Raw genomic sequence first — 11,168 nt, 5'->3', positions numbered from 1 at the left:
ATTCTTTATTCTTGACTTTAGTTGACCTTATGTGCCTTATGTGACTTTATGTGCTCAATTGCATGTCTTTTGAATGTTTTCCTTTTATTTATTTATGTATTCGCTTTACTTGTCTTAATTCCGTATATTTATTTTAGTTCATTTTGATTATTTGAAAGGCATTTAAATGCCACAATTGTAATAGTTAGATTTATTTTAATCAGTTATTTCATTACATTTCCCCTCTTAGATTGTAGTAGGCTTCCCCTCTAAAAATGTAATAGTTAGGGCTTTAATTGCCTTATGTGTTTTGCATGCTTAGGTGCTATGTGTTTAATCGCTTTCTTAGGTTTTGGCATCTAGATATGCATGCTTATATGTGTTATGTGAATTACGTGCTCACATGTCTACTTGCTTTAATTATACACATTGCTTATATATGTGTATGATGGATGTAAACGCACGTAACCGTGGCTAGTCCAATGCTAGTCATGGTTGTCCCCTCGAGCTCTTACAAGTCCAATGCTTGTGAGAGAACGTTAGTTAAGGGCTAGTCCAACGCTAGACCCTTAGGGACCTCCCTCGCTAGATCATGTTTGTATGATTACATTACACTCCATGCATATTTTTCCATTTTTTTAGGATCTTTATCAGTTTCACATAATACTTCCCCTAATAAAATATCTCTTACCCCTATGTATATATAATATTTAGATTTGCATCCCATTTAGGAAATTAGGGGGTAGATTAGTGCATCTTGCCTGATTAGATTAGAGATAACCCCTTGGATATGGGATATGGACGAGTTTGGCTTTTCTAGCCTTAGCACGCTCGTATTCCCTTTATTAAAAGGGAAAATTGAGTCACGAACATTAGTCCCCCGTACCCGACATGATGCATTCCTTTAAGACATGTATATTTCTATAATTATTTTCATCCTTTTCTTCTTCTTAGAGTCTCATATTTTTACATAATTCGTGACCTCTCCAAAGAGTCACTATGGGACATCACAATTAATGTGATTGGCACCATTCAAACTTTGAAGAGAAATTTTGCCCCCTGATACCCCCCTAGGTCTAGGATTTGCATTCATATAGTACATCCAAATGTGATGAATCTTAAGGTTAAAACAAAAAAATCTTTGACTAAATCACGCAACTAGCCTTGGCTAGGTTGAGAGGGTGCCTTCGACTTCGTCCTTGCATTCCCTCTCTTCAAATGTGACTCCCGAACCTTTTTCATTGGTTTACGTAGACTAGGAGTCGTTTAAAAGGGGTTTCTTTCTACCTTTTCCTTTAAAAAATTCATTTTAGGTGACTTGGTACACCTTAACTCTATACCAAGTGACGACTTCGATTTTTATTTCAAAAACCCTTTTTAAACTATATTTTGGGTCAAATCGTCGCATTTTCAAGTCCCATTTAGGCCCACTTTCTTTGTAAATCAAAAATCACTTTTCAAATTAAAAATTCACTTTTTTAAAACCATATATTTATTTATTTTTTCTTATAAAAAATGGGGCGCGACACTTGGAATGTTGGATATCTACTCAATTTGCTACTTGAAGTGTTATTGCTCACTTTTATGAACTTCTATGCTCGCTATTTTGATATTTCAAGTTTTTATATAATGACCAACTTCCTACTTGGTTTTGCATGATATTTTGGAACCTCATTGAGTTTCGCCTCACCTTATTAGTTTTGTTTTCTTTACAAGGGGTGCGAGCATAGGCGTGAGGTTGGGACAGGCTGATGTCATTTAGTTTTTGACTTTTGTAATTGTACTCATGCTAGTGCTCTACTAGGGTTAGAAGTTCAACTATAATTTGAATCTTTTTTTATATTTGGGAATGTATGAACATTTAAGATAGACATGAGTATAAATGTACATTCTAAGTTTGGGAACTGTTGTTTCATTTACTTTTGAAGATATTATGAGTGAGTCTTGACGAGAACTCGGCATGTGGTCCGCTAAACCCTGGGGTACGCCCTAGGAAGAGGTGGGGTCATCACAGGTGGTATCAGAACCTAGGTTTGAATTGGTTTGAGGAGATTGAGTGACTTGTACTTGATATGGCTCATGTATGAATGTCTAAGTGTGAAACCCTAGAACGTAGACGGCTAACTTAGTTTCACTTGTTTAAATTGTTTATTTTCTTGATGCTACTTGTGATGTAGGAAATGAAAGGAGATGGTGAGAATGGGAGTTCTGAACGACCACGGCGGGTGCTTATCTATCAGGAACGTCCAGGAGGGCCGGTATTTCGATGGGCTCCGGAGCGTAGGGTTAGACAATATGATTGTTGGCGGACCTACTCGTACATTGATAGGGTGGTCCTTGCCATAGCAGGCGAGAGGAGAAGGTTGGCTAGTGCTAATCGTCGAGGCCAGACTGAGATTGAGCATCTGCAGGCAGTGTTAAGGATACAAGGGGATAGAATTTGGGAGTTTGAGACTTCTATTCTCGAAGAGTTGGAGCAAACCAATGCCTTTCGAGAGCAAGCCCAGGAGGCTAATGGTGCCTTGTTCGAATGGTGAGGGAAGTAAGAGATTGAACTGATAATATCTTAACTGAATGTGGGACACTTGTGGAGGAAGTAGTACAGGTGAACTTGGCCGAGGAAGGTCAAGGGCATGTAACTCTTAGTGACCCTGAGGAGGGCCCTGAGGAGGTGGTGGAATCGCTGGGTCAGTGACGAACTAAGTTAGAGATCTAGGGTTTGGGGGTTCGTGCAAGATGGCTAGGACATAGTATAGGATAGTTGGAATGACTCGTTGTCTTTCTTGTTTTACTTTTGATATTGACGTGTTAAGGTTGATGTACATAGTGCCTGTTTTTGTTCTATGTCCTTTGGTTGTTATAAGTACTTGACTTTATTATGTTGACATGTACAGTACTTCATGACTTGGCATGTGAATTGTTATGATATGTGTATAAAGAGAGTGTTTTATTTTCAATGTATTTTAAATGTGCTCCATTTTTTTTTCATTTTATGATTTGGAAATGTTTTTATTGAGCTTCATAGCTACTTTATTTTATTTATACCTATATAGTTTATTTTTCAAAAGAGTTATGGAAGGTAGGCGAACTCAGGGACGCGGTTGTAGCCGTGGACTTGGTGCTAGACAAGTACAATGTGAGATCCCGAAATTTTTCTTATTTTTCTAGGCATTTATTTTAGACTTTTGTGCACTATTTCTATGTTTTCTTTATTCTATGAATTTTCTGGGGATTTTCAAGAGAAAATATGATTTTTAAGTCATTTTTGCAAAATAAGTCATTTTCTGTGTTAATGGTGGTGTACAGTTGAAGTGGGACCCACTAGTGCGTTAAGTGTGAGGACCCGTAAATTTTCTTTATTTCAAAATATTTTATTTTATTTTTCTCGCATGCATTTTTTTCATTAAACCCTATTATGTTGATTTTCGAGATTTTTATAAGTAAATATAGTTTTTAAATCATTTTTCTAATATAAGTTAGTTCATGAGAAATAAAGAGTGTATATTGGACGTGGGACCCGCTAGTGGCGTTAAGTGCGACGAATTCGACCAATTAGGTTAAGTTCTGTATACCGGGATTAATTTACTAGGTGATAAGAGGTAATTAGAGGTTACTTAGTTGTATTATTGTTGGATTAGTATTGGAGGGAAAAAGATAAGCTTTAGGGCCAAAAGGTGACAAGTGTCACCATGCCATTTTTTCTTGGACTTTGACTAACTTTCCTACTTTACCATTTAATCAAAATTTGACCAAAAGTTCATCACATTTTGCTCCCCTTTGGCCGAACCTCTTGCTCAAGAAAAGAAAGAAAATCCTCCAACTTCCTACTTCATAATCTTGCTCCAATCTTCAAATCGAACCGATAAAACTTCAAATCACTCCATAAAATCCCTTTGCTAAGTGGTCTTGAGGTAGTTGGTGAAGTGGTTTGAGAAACAAAGGTACTTAGTTGGCTCTTCTCTTGAGTTGCAAGGTGAGTAGCTAAGGAGTTCATTCTTTGGTCTTGCTAATGTTAAATTGGTAGCTTGTGTTAGTCAAAGATGTGATTTGGTGGAAGATTTCATGACTTTTAGTTGAGATTGGTGAATTTTATATTTATTCTTGAATTTTTCTGTTTTTATATGTTTATTATTGTGTGGCCATGGATGATGACTTGGGATAGTCTAGAATAAAGCTATTGTGCGTAAATTGTGGAAAATTTCCACTTTGTGCGGAAAATTTCGGATTAGGGTTTCATTTTTCCCCAATTCTATCCGGTACTGTTACACATAGTTAGAGGCCGAATTGGCCTTAGAACAAAACATGAAAATTGTATAGAATGATGTTTTATAGTAGCCTACAAAATTTCAACTCAATCGGAGCAATGTAGCCTGTGAAATGACCGAAATACCCCTGCTGCCCTGTTTCTATCCGAAACTGATAATCAGCTTCTGTAATTGGTTATTTTGACCGGGAATACTACTGATTTGGTTGTTGATGTCTTCTTAAGAATTATAGCCTTGTATCTTATATTTCAAATGGCTTTGGAATCACTTGAATTGGAGTTGTATGTGCTGAGATATGACTGAATGAATCAGGACTGCCACAGTAAACTTCGAACTGGAAAATCTGGGGTTGTTTTGGTAAATTTGACCTAGTTAGGGTGAGAACTGGACTAAGTAGTCTTCATCCAAGTTATAACCCTCTGTATTAGCTTTGAAACGGTATAACTTGTACTTCAATCCAATAAGCATAGTTTCAGTTAGGTCCGATACGCTAAGTAGCGGTGAATCTGCCTTTTGGTTTCATAGCTTGAAGTTTATTTCCGATCATTTTCCTAGTTAAATCTTGTACTTGAATGACTTTGAGCCTATTGAACGGCTGTTATGATGAATTTATATTGTGTATGACTTTGGGATTGATTGAGGAAAATAATGAAGCCATAAATGGCTGGAAAATAGATAAATACAAAGGGCGTGCTGCCCAAATTTACACTCGAGGATTAGGTAATGATTTGAGAGTGAGTACCATATGAACCATCTAGGATATTTGCGTCCTCTTTTATCGAGGTATATAAGTTCGAATCTGGCGGAAACTTGTACACTTGGAAAAAAATGAAATTTACGACTAATAGAAATACATTTTCTTCATTTCTTCGACTCAAATGGATATTTCAAAGTTTTACGAGCGAACATGAGTTTTCCAAATGTTTTACTCATGTCCTTTGGTTTAAATGTACTCTTTTCACTTCCAAAATCATATGTCCAAAATACTAGTAGTATTTGAATTGTCTTCGATTCACCTAACTTTTGCTGGAGGAACTGTAATATTTTCTCTTGATTAACCTTAGGGTTCATTGGCAATTGAAAGTGGTACCTGGAAAGATATTCTGGACGTTATTTTGCCTTAATAGGTGAGTGTACCACTCCCCTCATTTGTTGCTTAACTTGGTTTCTGCACCTGTAATCTGTGATTTAAATGACTGTACTATCTGTTTGTTCTGTTTGAGACGAGGGTGTACTTTATCACACTCGTTCTCTTGTCTGTCCATATGCCTATTTACTGTGTGTAATCTGTTATCTGTTTCTGAGTCTGTTTGGACGTCGTTTGGAGGCTGGTATCCAACGACCTTTCTGTGACCTCTGAGCTCAACACCTGTGGCAAGTTACTCGAGTCGAGCCGGCAAGGGCCTGGTCGATTAGATAACGACCCACAGTAGTCTGTTTCAGGAATCTTTGGGTATTGAGACCCTTAATTCCGGTATACTCGAGTATTACCACTTCTGTTCTGTTGAGGTGTTCGGGTCCGGTAAGGGGTATGTGTGGTGATCGGGATTTTGGTGTAAAGTGGTGCTCTACTGGACTGGATTGGTTACTTTATTTGGAAGTTGACGGAGTGTCAACTATTATTTGATCAAGATTCGATGAAGCAAATGGGAATTTGGCTCCTGAGAGCCACCCGTATCCTTTCTATCTATGGTGTTGTTCATTTCTTTATTTGATTTGCGTATGTAACTAATTGAATATGGAGTTCCCTGATTCTTACTTGCTTTTGTTTTGGTACCTCATTGAGCGTAAGCTCATCCCCTTCCCGTTACCTTTGTTTTCCTTACAGGGAACCACATTTCCAACCGTGATTTTGAGAAAAGGGTGGAGCTAGTGTAAACGTTCTTTTGTTAGCTCTTGTGTAATCAAAACCCTAATTGTCTTTTAATTAAGTGTCATGCTTTTAATTGTAAAATTTTCAATGAATGTATATGAGTGTTTTATCATGTACATTAAGTGTAGTCCTCTGAGCTGGTACCTTTGCGTTTGTTGAGATGCTACTGTAACCATTGGATGATCGGACAGGCACTATTCATTTTTCGTTTCGATTTGTTTTCTATTTCACGATTTTACTTTGTGTAAGCGCGCAAAAGTATTCCGAAACGTTCTGAGTTGCGTATAACCGTCTTATTATTCTTTTGGGGATTCGTTTGTGCGCTATATCGGGTTTGTATGATTCGATTTCGTAGTCCTGGCGAGAGTTGGGTAGGCAGTCCGCCGAACCCTTTGGTTCGCCTTAGGGTGAGGTGGGGCTGTCACATTAAGTGTGGTAAATGTGATGAATGTGGAGAAGTTTTATGTACGGAGATTATATTACATGGTATTATGAGCTAATTAGAGGTTAGCTAGTTTAATTAAGTATTGGAAGACAAAGGAATGAGATAAACTTGAGAAAAACAACATGTTGCATTCTTATTGGAGGTTGGACTTTTGACTAGTCTTTTGTCACCTTTACTAAATCAAATTTTTACCAAAAATCATCTCCATTTCCTTCCTTTTGGCCGTGCAACTAGAGAGAAAAGAAGAGAGAAAAACTTCTTCAATTTTCCTTCCTTTCTTGTTTAATCTTGTAAATCAACCATTAAAATTCTAAATTTCTCCACATAAGTAAGTTGATAAGCTAGTTTGAGGGCTTTGGTAGAGCCATTTGTGAAGAAGAACCACTAACTACCTTGCTTCTTGGAGTTGACAAGGTGAGTTGCCAAAATATCTCCTCTTTGATGATGATAATGATCAATTATGGGATTCTAGTGGTAAAGCATGTCATCTTGTGGATTATTTCATGAATTATGGTTGAGTTGTCCCATTTTCTTATTTATTGAGGATTTTTCCATTTTATATAGTATATTATAGTTAGCCATGGAATGATAGCCTTATATTGAGTAATATAGGACCTCTATATGTCAATGGTGGTTTGTTGCGGAAATTTCAGCCTTTAGCGGAAAATTTCAGTTTTAGGGTTTTATATATTTGGGGCTTTTCTATGGTTTGCTCATAAGTTTGTAATTGGTTGAAATTTAAGGGTATTGTGACCCTAGTAAGGTGTATTGACTGGCCTACCGACTGTGTTTGCTCTCATGGTCATTTTGTGTGAACATTGGTGATGAATGATAGGTTGGAAATGTGAAAAATTAAAGGGGAAATGCTGTCCAATGTTAAGGAGATTTAATAATCTTGAGTTGGGAGTGATTTTGGTAGAATTGAAGAGGTTTTGCGGTTGTTCATACCTAACACCCACTGTCACTCTATTTTACATTTAGTTATATTATACTAGTAACTCATTATAATGATTTGACTTGTGTTCGGGTCTCAATTGTGATTTTCTTGCTTGTTATAGGTCGTGCCGGTGATCCGGGGCCTACGTCTAAAGCGAACTTGTGAATTTGCTTATTTACCTCGGTGAGTGTACCATTATATGGTCTAATGCTTAAATGACTGTTTATACTTGCAATGCGAACTTGAATGGCTTGAATGAGATGAGAGTGTACTTTATCGCTCTCGATCTCTTATTGGTACTACTGTTACTGTTTAACTGTGCAATTGTATTTGTGTATGTTTTGATATTGTTTGGGCTATACCCGACAACTTAACTGTGATATTTGAGTTCATACACCATTGGTCGTTATTCAAGTCGAGCCGGCAAGGGCTTGGGCGAATCGATAACGGACCTTGGGTTCACTGTTGGTCGAGTGGAGTGTTAACTCCTCGACGTTTTGGTATACTCGAGTATTACCCTCTTTGTTACTGTGAGATGTTCGGGCCCGGTAAGGGGGTGACCGGTGGAAGGAATGTGGTGTAAAGTGGAAATCTATGGTTTGTTCTTCTCTTCAAAGGTTGACGGAGTGTCAACGGGTTTGAGATCAAGTACGGCAAGTGGAAAGTGGCTCTTGAGAGCCAATTGTATCCTTTTATATTGACTTGTTTCCTTATGAGCTTTGGATAACTATGTGAGAGTATGTGTTTACTTGTGTGTCTTGTTGGTACCTCACAAGCGTAAGCTCACCCTCGTTATTTTGTTTTCCTTACTGGAATCATTTTGGAATCGTGTTTGAGAAAACGAGTTGAGCTAGTTAGGCATTTTGTCCTTTTGTATAGCTCCTCAATTATTGGGGAAACCCTAGCTGTAATCGATCAAACATTCTCTTTTGATTTGTACTTGTAACACTATACTTTTGAGAAGGTGTTTTGTTATGTTATATGATGTGTATACTACATGGTATGTTTCTACAACATTGGTTTATAGGCTCCTTGTGTTTTGGTCGTAATTTCAAACAATTGTGGAGTTGCGCAAAATAGGAAAAACCTTGACGTGGGTACTGTTCATCCAATCCAGCCAAGTGCTGGCTGGATATGCAGGGGAAAAGAAAAAATTTTGGGCTTCGCCTTTGGCCTGAATCCGGCCAGGGCAATCCGGCCAGTTTCCGGCCGGATTGACAGGGGTTTTGATCCCTTTTGGTTTTGGCCACTGCCTCCTATCCGGCCAAGAATCCGGCCGCAATCTGGCCAGATTCCGGCCGGATAGTGACGTGGCTGGCACTGTTCACCCGCGGCAACTTTCGTTTCTTCATTTTTCGTGACCGTTTAAGCGTTCGAACGCTGTGTTGTTATTCGTGATAACATTTCTTGTGTGTGAATGACTTGATAAGCTTCGATAGTTCGTTTTATCGAAATTTCTCTTGGAAGTTAGGTTTTGTATGTTTCGTCTTCGTAGTCCTGGCGAGAGCTGGGCAGGCGGTCCGTCGAACCCTTTGGTTCACCTTAGGGGGAGGTGGGGCTGTCACAGTTGGTATCAGAGCCAGGTTTGAGTTACTCTAGGCAAACTAGGACCTGATTTTTAGATCCGTAGGGATTTTTGTTCGCATATGAATCAGTGCTATCATATCATTTAAGTGATTATTTATGGATCTCTTATAGGGTATGGACGGAGCTAGTGGGAGCGGAGGTGAGCCACCGCAAAGGCGTTATCGAGTCATTGACTACCAGGAGCGACCTGGAGGTCCGATCCGGCTGTGATATACGGCTAGCCGCACCCGACGTTGTAGTCGTTGCCAGAGATATTCTTATATTGACCATGTGGTCATGGCGGTGCTTGAGGAGAGGAGGAGGCTCAGACTCGCGGCCGCCCAGGATCACACCGAGCTACTTAGGCTAAAGGGTATCCTGAGGATGCAAGCTGATCGAATTGGGGAGCTCCAAGAGGACTTAGTCATGGAGCAAGAGCGAACGAATGCTCTTCGAGAGCAGTTACTTGTAGTGGAGGCTCCGGGTGTTGGGGCACCTGGAGAAGGAGTCACGCCCAGTACTAGTCATGGGAGTGAATCCGTGGGCTCAGTTGGGAACTAGATTAGAGTTCCTTGGGCCGTGTTTTGACCCCGTGTGTGGGGTACCTAGGATGATAGTTGCAGTTAACTGTTTGGCCTTTTGACCTAGGGTGTATAGTGAACTTTTGAAAGATCCCTTTTGTTCGATGGGATTTTCCCTTGTATATATTTGACTGAACTGCTGTATGACTGTTTGATACTGTTATGTGTTCTATGTATATATGTTCTATGTGTTTAAATCCCTTATGTGGTATTTGTTTTGGTTAAGTGTTCATGTTTATATTAAGTGAAGGGTTGCTTATGTTTTAACCTTAGATTGACTTCGATTGATGGAGGGCACTCGTAGTGGTCGAGGCCGTGAACGTGGTGGTAGGCAATCCACGACTGATAGGGATACTAGGGAAACCATGCTCGAACCAAACCCTGAACCCCAAATTGATCCCAACGCTCAGGTAGCCGCTGCTATCCAGCGGATGACTGGTCTTCTAGCACATGTCGTGCAACAACAGGGCCACAACCCTAACCCACCTGTCGGGAATCCCAGAAACCCTGAAAATCATGTAGAGAGCGAGGATCGAGCTCTCGAAAGGTTTCAAAAATTTTTCCCATCGAAGTTTCTTGGAGGGCCCGATCCAGACATGGCCGAACAGTGGTTGAAGAAGATGATAGACATTTTTGCTGCTCTACACTATTCAGAAGAGAGGCAAGTTACTTTTACGCTCTTTCAACTAGAAGGGGCCACCCGTTCTTGGTGGAATATTATACGAACTAAGTGGGAGAGAGAGCAGACACCAAGAACGTGGGTGAACTTCGTAAGGGAGTTTAACGCCAAGTACTTCCCGCCTTTGATCCAGGAAAAGAAGGAAGACGAGTTCATCCGACTTCGCCAAGGCACCCAATCAGTGGTCGAGTACGAGAGCTAGTTTACCCGCTTGTCTAAATTTTCCCCTGAACTTATTCTGACGGAACAAAGGAGGGTGAGACGTTTTATTCAGGGGGTTAACGTGGAAATCCAAAAGGACATGGCTGTAGGCCAAATCACTACTTTTAGTGATGCAGTGGAGAAGGCTTTGCGAGCTGAGAACGCAACGCTCCAAGTGAGGAACTTCTAGGTTCGCAAACGTGGGCTCTCGGGAGGTAGTTCTACTGAAGGGGATACTAGTACCCCTCCCAAATTTGGAAGGGGAGCCGGAGGGGGATGATTTCCGGGTACAACAAGAGGTACTCCGCCAAGAGGTGGCCAAACTAGACGAGGTCAACAGAGGAGTGCTTCCCAGGAGAGCTCATCCACTATTTCTCGTGGCTCGTGTGGTTTCTGTGGGAAGCCAAACCATATGGAGAACAATTATTGGAGGAAAGAGATGAAGTGCTTACGCTGTGGGAGCGCGGAGCACCAGATCGCCAATTGTCCGGTCCAACCTCGAGAGATGAGAGGGACTACACAATCATCGAAGGCTACCTCGGAACAGTCGAAAGTGGAAGGAGTGAAACCGAAGGTGCCTGCTCGGGTGTATTTTATCGAGTAACGCCCTGTCCCTGATTCGGCGGAGGTGGTGGAAGGTAC

Source organism: Coffea arabica, chromosome 9e (assembly GCF_036785885.1).
Source record: "Coffea arabica cultivar ET-39 chromosome 9e, Coffea Arabica ET-39 HiFi, whole genome shotgun sequence".
Classification (NCBI taxonomy): Eukaryota; Viridiplantae; Streptophyta; class Magnoliopsida; order Gentianales; family Rubiaceae; genus Coffea; species Coffea arabica.
This window is presented reverse-complemented; position numbering follows the sequence as displayed.